The sequence below is a fragment of the Pteropus vampyrus genome, unplaced genomic scaffold, assembly GCF_000151845.1.
Source record: "Pteropus vampyrus isolate Shadow unplaced genomic scaffold, Pvam_2.0 Scaffold273, whole genome shotgun sequence".
Lineage (NCBI taxonomy): Eukaryota > Metazoa > Chordata > Mammalia > Chiroptera > Pteropodidae > Pteropus > Pteropus vampyrus.
Genome location: NW_011889054.1, coordinates 951,443 through 965,489, shown reverse-complemented (window position 1 = coordinate 965,489; position 14,047 = coordinate 951,443). Strand labels below are relative to the sequence as shown.

The window sequence follows — 14,047 nt, the reverse complement described above, 5'->3', positions numbered from 1 at the left end:
ATTTTCCTTTCATGTCCCCACTTTTCTGTCCTCTCCTTCTAGGACTCAAATTCTAGGTATGTTAAATAACTGGATATAGTCCCACGCATCACTGAGACTTTTCAGTTTTTCCAATTTTTTTTCTTTCTGTGCTTCATTTTTGATAATTTCTCATGCTATGTCTTCTCATTCACTTATGGTTTCTTTTCACTTTCTCATCTGCTGTTATTTCAATCTGTTGTATTCTTCATTTTAGATATTGTACTTTTAATCTCTAGAAGTTCCATTTGGATCTTTTTCTACATTTCGTTCTCTTTTTATCATGTTTATGTTTTTTCCTACATTCTTAAGATTGTGGAATATAATTAGATAGTATTCTTTTTTTTTTTTTTTAATCCTTGTCTGCTAATTCCCACATCCTTACGTTTTCTGGGTCTAATTTTATTGAGTTTTTTCCTGCTTGTAGATTATCTTTTCCTGTTTCTTTATTTGCCTAGTAGTTTTGGATTAGATGCCAGACATTGTGAATCTTCCATTGTTGGTTCCTGGGTTTTTTGGATTCCTTTAAATAGTGGTGGTCTTTGTTCTGTCATGCAACAGTTCACTTGGAATCAGTTTGATAATTTTTAGACTTGCTTTTAAATTAGAGTAAGTTTAGAGCAGGCTTTACTGTGGTTACTTAAATTTCACTTATGATGGCTCAATGATTCATGTATTATCCTTTCTGACTGGTGGTAACATGAATATGTGTGAACTCTGGAAATCGTTCGGACTTTGCTTTCTGTGTTTCTTTCCCAAGCCTCATGGACTGTTACCATGCCCATTCATAGATCATTATTGAGCCAAAGATTCAAGGATGGCCCTGTGCACATCTCTAGAACTTTCTCACTGTGCAGCTCTCTCCTTCCAGCGTTCCAACATGCAAATTTTAGCCTTCAGCCTCCATGACTTCCCATCTCTGTCCTTGCCATGTTTTGTAGAAACTGCTTTCAGGCAGTTGTCTGGGGCAGTTACAGGATTTACCTTATTTGTATCTCTTGTTGCCTCTTATCCAATGTCTTAAAACAATTGTTATATATATATATTTTATTTCCTAGTTGTTTCCCAGTATTTGTTTTCAGTAATGAGTATAAATTCAAACTCTGGTATAATCTATTAGGTTCTGAGTCATTTGTCTTTGTCATTTTAATTTTATATATAAAATATTATCAGGTATTATAAGGAAAGAGTATTTTTCAAAGGAAAGAGTATTTTATTTTATTTTTGTTAGATAGTATATAGAACAGGGGTCCTCAACCGCTGGGCCGCAGAGCAGTACAGATTCGAGGCCTGTTAGGAATGGGGCTACACAGCAGGAGGTGAATGGCGGCCAGGGAAGCTTCATCTGTGTTTATAGCCGCCCCCCAGCCCTAGCATCACCGCCTCAGCTCCACCTCAGATCATCAGCCATAAGATTCTCATAGGAGCACGGGTCCCAGGTGCCAGAAAGGTTGGGGACTGCTAGATAGAAGGTAGCAAGCAGTATTTTAAACTATTTTGTTTGTTAGATCCTGAACTATGTGTTTCAAATAATGAAATGTGTTAAAGATATCTCATACAGAGAATGATCTCATACATTTTTTGTGAAGTGGTTGCTTATACAAAATGATTTGCAGGCTTTCTGTGCTCATTAGTACTGCATTAGAAAAATAGGCATGTAAAATGAAAGAAAGAAAGTCAACTCTTATGTTTCTTATTTTTCTACTTGTTCTAAGTGTTAGTGGAGGGAAAGTTGATGTAATAGGCTGAAATGATATTTTGGATTCTCTGTGGTCTTAATTTAGCTCAGTTATCCCATCTTTTATAAATAACATTTTTTGTTAATTGTATTTTCTTATTTTTTGTATTCTTGATGATCTGGCATCTAGGGCTTTGCTGATCCTGGAGAGACTGTTTATCCCAGCTGGCTCATTCCAGAAGCTAGCAAATAACTCTCCCGTTAGCATGCTTTTCATATGCAAACGAACCAGTCCAGAGCCATACCCTGCCAGCTACCTCCTTTAGAGCTCTCACAGGTTGAACCACTATTTTCTTGTCCTAATATCACCCCAGGGCCTGGTAACAGGCAACTAGGGGAATCCCTACACTCCAGAGCCCACTGAAATTGTTCAAACAAGCCAGTCCCATATGAAAACAACAGTAAAGGCCCTTCCCCATGCTCTCTCACTCCCTGTGCCTCCTGACTGACCCTGGTACTTCTCTGTGTGGCCCCACATGATGTGACTTGGTCCTGCATGGTGTGGCATGTCCCTTCTCTTGAAAACTGTAGGCAGCAAACTGTCTTTCCAATGGCAATTATCTCCATAATCATGAGGATGTTGGCCTCATGATTACCTGAATAAAAACAAATCTCTGGTACGTTTTAAAACATGTGAAAATTATATTCAAAAGTATTAAAATTCATTTCTTAGAATAATCAAGTCTCAAATGTATTAAAATAAAGTTAAGATTTTAGTAGAAAAAGAATAGGCTACTTATCTTAACCAATATCAGTTCTTTCACTAATCTTGCTTTTGAGGTATTTTGGAAGAGAAGGAAAATAAGAGAGTAAAGGAAGGAAAAGATTTGCAAAGAAAGGGCAGGGTGATTTGATAAAACATTTTAAGTAGAATTAAAGCTTCCTGAGTCCTAACGATAAACAAAACCCAAAACCTATATTAAAGGGAAGCTCATTAAATATCGAACTCTGTGGGGCTCATTACCTGTATGATTCCAGTACAAGTATTTGTACACCATACCTTTGAAAAACAGTGACATTGAGGCTTATATTACATGCACAACAGAGTGATCATTTGTTTCTTTATTTCTCTTTTCAGAGAACTGTATTAATTACTGATAACTCTTTGAATACCTTTTGAGTTGAAAAAAGGGAAATTATCAAAGAACTGAAGAATTTATTAGGGTTGTAAACTGCTAGTCTGTGGGTGGAAATCTGCCTGCAGCCGCATAGTTGATGTCCCACCTTCACCTCCACCATGACCTTCTTTGGGTTTGATTGCATTTTGTTTTGCATACTTGGTGATGTCTCACCTTCACCTCCACCATGACTTTCTTTGTGTTTGATTGCCTTTAGATAGGTTGAACTGTCTGCTTGGCCACAGTGCCTGCTAATCCCTGTTGCCCTGCACTCATGGCTTTCTGTGTTTCCCTCACCTGGCTGGTTGTTAATAACATTAGATTGTGGAACTTAGTGACAGATATCTTGGTAAAGAGATGCTGGTCCAGGTAAAAAGCACATCCCTAACCTTAACAAATAATTTAACCTAAGTTGGTTCCTTAAAAATATTCATCAGTCTTACATATAATCATTCTTACATTTTGTCAGTTCTATAACCTCCAAAGGAAGTCCGGAATGTTTCACATTAGTGAATAAGCCTAAGCAGTCCACAATATTGCACAATCTGGAAGTTATTTATTGTTGTTTTAGCAATGTATTTTATGGCTTGGGGCTATAGATGCACTTTTTAAATTACATTTTATTTGGTCAGTTGTTCAGACTAATCTTTATTCTTTTTGTATTGTCAGTAGGCTACAATGGAGACATAGCCCATAACATCATGAAAAGGTAGATCAGTACACAGTTTTAAATTCTGAGTGTTGAAGGGATTTTAAGAAATAATGAAAAAAAGCCAACATTTACTGAAAATGTACAATGCTCCAGATACTAAGCTAAATACATTTATTTGCCCTTTTAATCCTCCCAAACAAGTTTATCAGTTAATAGCTACTCTGCTGTTCTTCTTATTAATATGAAGAAACTAATGTTCAGAAATATAAAACAATTTGTCCACATTGCCTGTCTAAAGGCAAAATTTGTCTTTTAAATGACACATTTATAAAGTTAACCATAGACTGATAACATAATGTTTGATCTTGTAAAAACATGCATGCCATTTAAAATGTGGCTTTTCTTTAGGACATTGCACTATGTAAGATGCCACTCGACTGACATATCACATAGGCAGCATGGCCAGCAGAAACTTTTAGGTGGCAATAAGCTTGTGCCTATATAAATCCTGCTGTCTTTCATTCTGATTGGACTCTGCCCCCAGGCTCCTATAGTTTATTCCCTCCAGCAGTGTGGGACCTCAAAACACTGTTCTTTTGTCCTCCTGTGATGGAGGGGAGGGGCCAGCCTAACACCATATTAAACAAGGTGGGCTACCCGATGCCTCCAGCCCCCTCCTTCCTTGCTTCTTTAGCGTGCAGATATCTGACCTTTCTTTCATTCAAGTTACTCATGAAATTCCATCGCCTCTGTGAATCTGACCTAGTTGGATGAGAACAAGCAAATTCCCCATGCTCTCCTCCCGCCATCAGAGCATTCACTTCTCATTAATTGCTTCCCATGCAAGAGTGACTCTGCCCCTTCCTGTGTGTAGTGCAAGTTACATGATGCATGCCCCCCCAGGGACAGAGACAGGGGCCTTATCTGTTGTGGATATCATTATTATTTTAACACTGTCAGCATTTATTTCTATTATCCTGTCCCTAGCTACACTCTCAAACGAGATTACTTTATTAGCTGTCATCTTCATTCAAAGTACTGTGTCAGAATGTTATACGTAGGTATGAATGATACCTATGCTATTCTCTTTGCCCATCTATGCAGGCTATTTGGGAAATGTCTATGCCTATTTCCAAACCCAGAATAAATGATGTGTAACTCTCTGTACCATTTCCTCTTTCATCCAATTCCTGTCTTATTCACAAGTTCTGTAACTCTCTTACCTGCTTTCTTTAAGGAAAAAGGCAGTGTGTCCCTAGTTCCCAGCAGTCAGTGTGAAGGGGGTCTCATTTAATGTTGGAGTACAGTTAAATGCATATTGCATTGCACAGAGATGGTCCTCTCCATTTCCGTAGCTGCAGTTCGTTTACACATTTTCTCTTCCTTTGAGAGTTGGGTGAGAGGGCGCTTTCCTTCCTCACCCTTCATGGGGCTCTTTACTCATCACTGGATTGAGATAGGTTGAAAACTAGAATTTAGAATGCTAAGAAGGGAGTCTGTAACCGAGTAGTGCTAATCCAAGAGGGTTACAATGGCTGTCCTGGAAATTGATCTTTTCATAGGATGTATGGCTTTGAAAGTAAGGAATCCTTTGACTAAAAGGAAAACATTAATCTTTTGGAGTTTGAAACCATTTTTTCAGCTTTACCCGCATTCCAAAGACATGAGAAAAGAAACTGGACGTTTTGTAGTGTATAATGATCACAACAGGATTATAATAGCAGCATGGTAGGGATTTAAATTTGCACAAGTAATCAACAGTTTTTTCCCTTAACAGTTACCTTCAAATTCTCTGTCTTTGGACTATACATTTCTCCTTCAGTTTTGGGATCTAGTAAGTTTCAGATGGAATGGTGCTGGATTGCTCTGTAAAATAGTAATATTACCTACCTGTTATAAGATTGTTGGGAGAGTTAAATTAGTTAACATAGGTAAAGCTCTTTAGATCAATGCCTGGTAAATAGAAAGTATTTAATACATATATTCTTGTTACAATCTTTATTAAAAAAAAAAGAATCAAAAACATTTCACGTGAAATGTATTATTTATAATGGACCCACCAAAGGCAGCTGAGGAATCATCATCAGAAGAAGGGAAACATCACCTCTTGATTTTGAGTGGAAACAGTGATTACTTGTTATCGTTGTTTCACAGCTTTAAGTGAGGATGATTTTTGGATATACCTAAATCAAAAAGTCTACTGAATATTTTAGGCAAAGTTATTACCAGAGAGCACTTCCTTTATGTACTGCAAATCTAAAGGTTTATAATACCTATAAAAAGAGCTTAGATTAATCCAAAATTTATCTACCAAGTGACTTGAAGTAGACAAATTACATACCTGTTTTATTCTTTTCATGTTTACACTAGTCAGGTTTTTAATAAATTGGTTTAAGCTTTTTGAGAATTATTGAGCAAAATTCTTGCATAGTTTATTAAATTTTGCATTAATGGAACTTACTGTTATTTATTTTTATAACAATGCAAATTTGCTTTGTATATGAATAGAAACAAGTATTTTTCTTTGATGTCAGTAAGGAGTAAAGGTGCTAGAAAGTCTCTCCTCACCTCCCATACTTATCTTGGAGCAATCACTGTGAAATTTGAACATTTTCAGCATTGACAGTATTCAGTGTGCTATGCTTGCATCTTCACTACTTCAGGTTTACTAGCTGGTCAGCTATTATTCTGTGGTTATGCAAGAGAGACCTGGTTTAACAGAAATCATGCAATGGGCAGGACCAAATTCAATGAGAATTGAGCATATTACCCAGAGTGCTACTATGGAGTTTTCTCTAGACACTACTATTGCTTTTCTTAGACAGACTTTATTATTGTGTTGGTGGTTAACACAGGAATGACTGGGGACATTTTGTCAGCCTAATAGCACTGTGGCAAGAATCCGGAGGCCTCGTTGCCAAGCCTGGTTTTGCCATTAGCCTGCTATGGATTTAGCGTGGTCTCTTAATAACTCTGGGCCTCAGGTTATGTGTCTGTAATAAATAAGGAGTTTGAGGTAGAGACAGGATCTTGAAGGCCTTTTGCAACTCTGGGATTCTAATTTTCTGTCTTTTTAGCTCTAACATTTTTTTTTTGAAATATGACAAGCTTTTTTCAACACTGATCATATTTGATGTTAAACTGTCCAGGAAATTCTGAAACAGAGGGGAAGTCACACAACTGGTATGTATGCTCAACAGTGCTATTGAGCCTGACTCTGGGTATCATTCTTCTGTTTGAGCAAGCATCAGGATGCTTCTGAAACACAAGTCTGAAAATTCGAGGGCTGTCAGTTCTGTTCCTTGAGACTTATGATGGTAGCATCGTGGCCAAGTTGATGATGCATTAGACGCACCTTTCTTTGCTTTGACACTTATTGAATAGAAGGAAGATGACTTCCTGTTAATTGGAATTCTCTGAAACCATTTGGCATGTTGTTGAGCTAAACAAATGAGGAAGAAAAAAAGGCAAAATACCTGTTCCAGAGAGGTGGAAACCTAGTTACAGTGCCTCTTTCATTGAAACCCAACTGAATCCTGTCTCTATGATATTACCATTTGCTGGTATGAGATGTGAGCAAAGACTAAAACGACTTTTCAAGGTCACGTATAAACGAAGGTGATAAGGAAATGAAACAGTTTTCATTGCGGAGTTTCAAAGACATATTACATCTTTTTCTGGAAGAAAGCATTATGTTTTGTGCTGAACATTCAGTTAAGTGAGATACAATGTTGTATCAGATATTGGGACCAGATTTTTGAGTTTGATGGGAATAGAGAATTAAATATTTTTGACACTGAGGGATAACACTTTAATTGGTTGTTTCTTTAACAGTGGGCATGTATTGGGGGAGGATAAATTCCAAGAGTCAAGTTGGGTTTTAAGGGAAGGACTATGCCACACCAGATAATAAGCTAGGTCCCTGATGTAAGAGTTCATTGCAGTTGTTACTTAGTTCTGTCTCATTTCCAGCCAGCTGTATTCGATTTACTTAGTTTTGATAGTCACAGCATTTATTATCTGTTCAAACACAGGCAGATTAAATGCCATAAGAGGATTACTTAACAAAGCAGTCACACATGAACAATGCTCAGATTTTGTTTTTTTTTTTCTTTTTAAGAAAGAAAAGAAGGCCTGCTGCTGGGTTTAGGTGTGCAGGGATTCATTGTTGGGAGACAGACCCTTGAAGCAGTTTCTAATTCTGGCTCCTCCCCTGCAAATGCGCACACTGCAAGGCAGATTCCTCTGGAAAGGGCAAAGGGGAGACGGTGCCATTCCTCCATGGAGCTCTCTCATCTTATTCACACCAGCTTTTGGATATTGCCTTAAAAACCCTCAATGATTTTCAAAGCATATAGATTGGTTTTTGTTTGTTTGTTTGTTTGTTTTTTTAAATATCGTGCACATGGAAATAACAATAAACACCCAGAAATGATTTTGTTGAGAGACAGCAGGGAATAATTAGGGGTTCTTGAACTTTGATGCACATCAGAAGCATCTCAAGAACTTGTCAAAATACACCTGGCCCTTTACCTCCAGGGATGGGCCTTGCCGAGAGCACACCAGACAGGCTGGGGGTGTCTCCCAGAGCAGCGTCTTAGGAGCCTGCCTCACCTAACCTCGCCTCCACATTGTTAGCAGTGGTTTCCATCTAGTAGGCTTAATGGAGATGATACTCTTCGGAACTCAACATGATACAACTGTATTGAAGTGTATGATTTTGTCCATGATCTAACTTAAAAATAGTTTGTTATGTTTATTAAAACTTCTATAGTGAATTATAGAGAATTATTCATTTTGATAGGGCTCTTAAATATATACTTATTATTTCTCTGCTTTCCCCATTAGAAGTGTTTTTCATGTTTTCCCAGTCTCAATTTTGTCTTTTAGTTTGAGTCACTAGCACAGCATCTAATATTTTGTTTTTGTTCATTATTTATTAATGGGCTTCTTAGATATTTATCTATGAATTATTAAGCAATAGATGGAATGAAACAAATGTTGCATTTTAGTAGTCAAGTAACACATTTCCGATAGCATGGTAAATTGAATTTGGAAAACACTAAGTTAAATGCATATATAAGTTAAATGCATACTGGCTCTTTGGTATTGAAATTTGATAAATAACTTAAAGAAAATTTTATAAAATCTAAAACTTAATTAAATTTTTGTCTGCAATATTAATTTTTCTTCATTTCCTTAGTGTTCTAAGTTAATCATTTGAAAATAAAATATAATAAACTTAAGAATCCATTGGAATAAAGGCATACTACGAATATACTTAGTGTCTTTTTTGTATGCCATTTATATTTTTGTTATAAAATGACTAAAAGTTGAGAAATAGGAAAGAGAATTTCTTATAAAATATTCTGTGTGCTGTTCTTATTTTTATATTGGATTTGACATATGCAGGGAAAGTTCTTTGAAAGTGCAATTTAAAAGGTTTCTTTATGTTCTTCTTTGTTTTGTAAAATTGTTAGGTCATGTTTTACCCCAATGGAACTTTTAGAATAACATCACAAAAACTTCTTAAATATGACTGAATATATTTTTTGCTTTGAATCAACCCAACTTTGTGCATATTTTTCACATTATTAAGTGGGAGAGAGAAATACAAAATACAGATATTATGCAATTTCAGCCTTCCCAAGAAACTTTTTAATAGGGAATTGGATGTATTTGAGCTTTGCCTTTTTATGCACTCATGGTTATGCTAATGACCATCAATATCCCTTTTGGCAGGTAGCTTCAATGAGTGTGGTGAGGAGCAGAGCTCTTTGTGGTGTAAAGGCAGAGTCTCAGCCCAGAATCAATGCCATTCCCCTTGGCCTGCATCAGTAGACTTGCTTTGTGTCACTTTGACTGATCCTTGGGGTAGAGTGAAGAATACTGAAAAAGCTTATTGAGGAAACTGAAATGTAACTTTTCTTTGAGATCATTCAGAGCTCTTGGATCTGATGACTTTTCGAGATAACCCCTTTAAGCTTCTTTCCCTCAAACTGAATGTAAAAAAATCAAAGGTTGGTGGTAGAAAGGGCTTTGGAGTTCTTCTTTGCAGCCTCCTCTCTGCAAGGAAGCCTTTCCTCTGGAGGCGAGGGGCTCATTCCAACAGTGGATTGAGAACAAGTTGGGCTTTTCATAAATAGGTTGACCATCTAGATAATAACGTTTTAGATGAACAGTGAAGTAAACTATAAGGCCTTGAGACTAATTTATCTTGTATAACTTGTAAACTGGCTCTGAAGGTGTTTGTGAAAGGTGAGTACAAACATATCTTTAACAAGAGCCAAATGATTAAAATAAATGAATGAAGATGATTCTTCTAAAGGCTGATTATGTTCATTCAGCGTTCGTATTTTATAGATGTGCCTTAAACAACATATATTGGGGTAAAGATAGAGGATATAAATCTTGTCCTCACAGTGCTTTTAATCTTATCTAAAGAATGCAGATTTTTTTTCAAATTAAAAGTTGTTCTATAACCTGTTTTTTTATATATTGCAGATGTTTCCAGTGACAACATAGTATTTTTCGTAGCTGCCTAGTATTATTTTATAGATGTAATCTTATTGTACCAAGACCCCGTTTATTGATTGTTCCAGTTTCTACCTGTTATTTTCCATCCTTTTTTCCCCTAGCCATGAGAACATTGCAGTGACTGTCCCTGTATATACATATTTTTATGCAAGTTAACTGGTTCTTTTGTGAAAAGTATTTAGCGAAAAATAAGTGCAGTGTATGAACATAAAATATTTCAAATAGCATGGAGATTAGGGGGAAAGGCTGCCTTCTGTTTCCTCATTCCCTCCCTTGAGATAACTGCTTCTAAGCATTTTCATATTTCTCTGTACAAATGTTTTTAAGACATGAGAAAGCAGATATTGAAATAACCAGGATGTGGAATGGGTGGACAGTAGGGTGCAGATGAGCCCGGAAGTGTAGCCATATGCCTCATGAGGAAGATTTACTGGAACAAATGGCTGCTGGTGTGGATTTCAGAGGTGGAATTTAAATGTTATAACGTGATTTCCTAGATGGTATAGTGACAGCCCTCTAGTATGAAGGGACAAACAAATCAAGAAAGAATCAGTGCAGAGAAGATGTGAGCAGGTGTGACCTGTTGCAGGTAGGGAAAGATGTAGTTCCGTGAAATGAGAAATTACCTTTGTAGGGAACTGAGGCATTTGGTGATGAGTTTAGAGCTAACCGACACATGGGTATGAGCTTAATAGAATCGTTTATAATTGCTGACAAAGGAGCATCATTTCAGGAAGGGAACCTGATGAGAACATTACAGCGTGTAGTTTAAACCAGATATGATGAGGGTTTTTTTTTTTTTTTTTTTAATACGGAAGAGTCATGGTAAAGAGGTACATCTGTAAGAAATAAAGTACAGGAAGTGGTGGGGAGAGGGGTTGTTTTACACCAGATGGGGTAAGACTTGGCCACATGAAGGTAGAATTTTTTCTGCAGGTAGTTTCTTCCAAGAGTTTAAGACAAAAACCAGATTGCAGGGAATTCAAGAGGGAATCGGAGAATAGGATTCTGAACCAAGGTGGCTTTTATGAACAAAGATATAGGAAATATGGAAGAGCTTACTGCACACAGAATTTACATGCAAATCTCTTAGTGTGTTTCTTTAAAAGTATAGTGAAGCCCCCAGCTCTTTTGGGCCTGATATTTGCTCCCCAGCCCCACCCCCCATTCCCTACAGTTGGAGCAATAGACTTCCCTTCCTTTAGCTCACCTAAACTCACCTTCCAGGACTATGACCTGGGGTGAGGTATTGGTGGTGGCCCTGTCTCAGCTGCTGTCATCCCTCTTTGTCCCAGCCAGGGGCTTTAGACTTGCACTTTAGAGTGACTGGCACTGTTGCTGACCTGTGGTGTGGTCCCTGTTGACCTCGGACTTCTGTCTTGCTTCCAGAGTCACTTCTCAGTTTCTGAATTTGAATTCTGGTTTAGCTCCCACTGAAGAACACTGCCATGACAATCTGCCTTACTCCTCCTGCTGGGCCTCTCTGTCCTGAGGGGCTAGGGTCAGCTGCTGGGGGATTATTCATTTTAAGGATGGGTAATGAGTCTCCCAAACAATACTGGGAAGCATCCGAGGCTGCACACTGGGGATAATAAAACTTAACCTCACAAAGTCACCATCAGGATGAATAGGATGACTGGGGCCTGATGCACAAAGGATACTCAGTAAATAATAGCGGCCACCTTCTTGCGCTAAGTCTACTTTAGGACTGTGTGCTAATTCTTGCATCTGGGGGACCTGAACCGTCACTAGAGGTGGCTGTAGCCTGTGTGGCCTACACTGCCCTCCTGACTGAACCCCATGCCTGCTGACCCTACTCCAGACCTTTGCTTCCATGCCCTCTTTCATCCCCACATCTCTGGCCCCCACCTTCTTTGGTAACCCTGTATCAGGCCTCAGCTCCCTCTCCTGGCTGGAAAATGGTGAAAGGCCACCCTGACCAGTGAGTACCAACAGTTTGTGTCCTGGAGTTGAGACAGTTAGTTGAAGCCGAGTCTGAGATTTTGAGAGATGGAAGATAAACTTATCAGTTTAAAATAGCTAATTTTAAATACTGTTTATGTTTTATTATAGTCATGTCCTCTTAGGATTTTGATGTAGATACTATTTTATTGTTCATATTATCTGATGAACATGTTACTTTATTTAAATATAACTTTATTCAAAAACATTGATTTCTGCTTTTTTGAATTGCTACTATTATGATAGGTGCGGGAGGTATTCGGAAATTAATATTCACAATAACAATAGCTCACATCTATCTAGCACATTCTCTGTGCTGGGTACTCTTCTAGACACGTTCATACATGTTCACTCATTAATCCTCAGTAACAACTCTGTGAGTAGGTACTCATGTTTAAGATTAAGGGAAAAAGAGGCCCAGAGAGCTCAAGATCACACAGCCATATTAAGTAGCAGAGCCAGGCTGTGAACACAGGCTGGGCCTTAGCGTCTGTGCTCTCAGTTCTTACTACTTACGTGTTCTTACAGTAGCAGCTTCACCTGGGCACTGGTTAGACGTGCAGTGTCTCAGGCTCCATCCCTGTAGAATCTGGATGTGTATTTTAATTCTATTCCCAGGTGATTTGAATACATGGTCAAGTTTGAGAAGAAGTGCTTTAACCATTCTGCCTTATGATTTCCCTAGCCATGAGAACTTCATAATGGGAGAATAGTGTAATGAGGGAAATAAATGGACATATAAACATTTGTAACTCATATAGTTAGTACTCACTGCCCTTCTTACATTTGGGTACAGCTTAGCGTGAATGTGAATTTAGTGCTTCAGGCTTTTCAGAACCCTTACAAAACACTGTCATGGCACACACTTTTGTCTTTCTCTGTGTGTGTGTGTGCACACACGCACATGGTCACACATCCACATCCACTCACATTTGACTTTTTGTGATATTTAGTAACTTTGGAGAAGATATGGGAACATCATTAGCACAGGGCAGAGTCACATTTCATGCTTTTTGCATCTTGTTTTCCTTTCACAGTGAGACCCTCCCCAAAGTTTGTGCTCCCTGGGAAGTTGCAGCCCTGCTGGCCCCTGCCAATTTCCCACTGCCACATGGAAATTGCCCTGACAGGCTGGTCCTTGCCTCCCCCTCTCTCCATTCCAGTAAATAAATTTCTTTCTTGTTACATAAGTAATTATAATCCAAATGTAATCACATAATAGACATAGAAGGAGCAGCCAACTGGCATCAGGGGGATTGGGCCAACTTAAAGGACAGGATGGAGGGAGATTTCAATAGGCAGAGAAGGACATGTGGGAAAAGGGGGACTAGGGAGTGAAAAAGCCTGCTGGTCTGAAAGAAAAGTTGCTTGTTGGAGGAAGGGAGGGGCAGGTGTGTGGAGATGGGTGTAGCCTGAAGTATGGCCAGTGTGTGGGCAGAAATGGGAAATGAGGGTGATCAGCTTTGGGCTTTATTTACTATAATATAGATAGAGAATTTTGCTATGTGGCAGCTGGTCTGCTAAGGGCTTTACGTGTATTTCATCTGCAAAAATACCCTTTGAGATAGGCATCATTATCTTCATTTTGCAGATGAGGAAAGTGTCAGCAGAGGTTAGGCAACTTGCCCCAAGACACACAGCTAGTCATAGTGCCTGGATCTGTCTCTCCTGAGAATCTGGGCCAGTCCCCCTAACTGGGACCAGCAATTCAGCAAGCACTTTAAAAGTCATCACAAATATGATGCTAATGTGTAAAATAAATACAGGGGACACCAATACAAAATACATTTTATATATTTTTTTGATTCTGAGTCATTTTAATAGGTTAGTTTCCAGCAGTCCAGTGGTGAAGTACATATGTCCTGGGTTTGTATGCGAGGATTGGGGTTCAGGCATTCACTGACACTGCAACATGGCCTGTCTTTGATGGAGTTTGCTTTACCTAGGTAATTTGGGGGCTTCCTTAAAATGGGGAATCTTAAGAAGAAGAAAACACATGATTCCTAGAGCTAGAAAGGAAGT

The 14,047-nt window shown here is 38.3% G+C and overlaps 1 protein-coding gene across 1 annotated transcript in view; it reads left to right on the top strand.

Moving 5' to 3' along the window:
* Nucleotides 1-14,047, top strand: part of LOC105302452 (guanine nucleotide-binding protein G(q) subunit alpha) — a 284,051-nt gene that overhangs the window by 64,076 nt on the left and 205,928 nt on the right. The gene's annotated exons all lie outside the window — the stretch shown is intronic.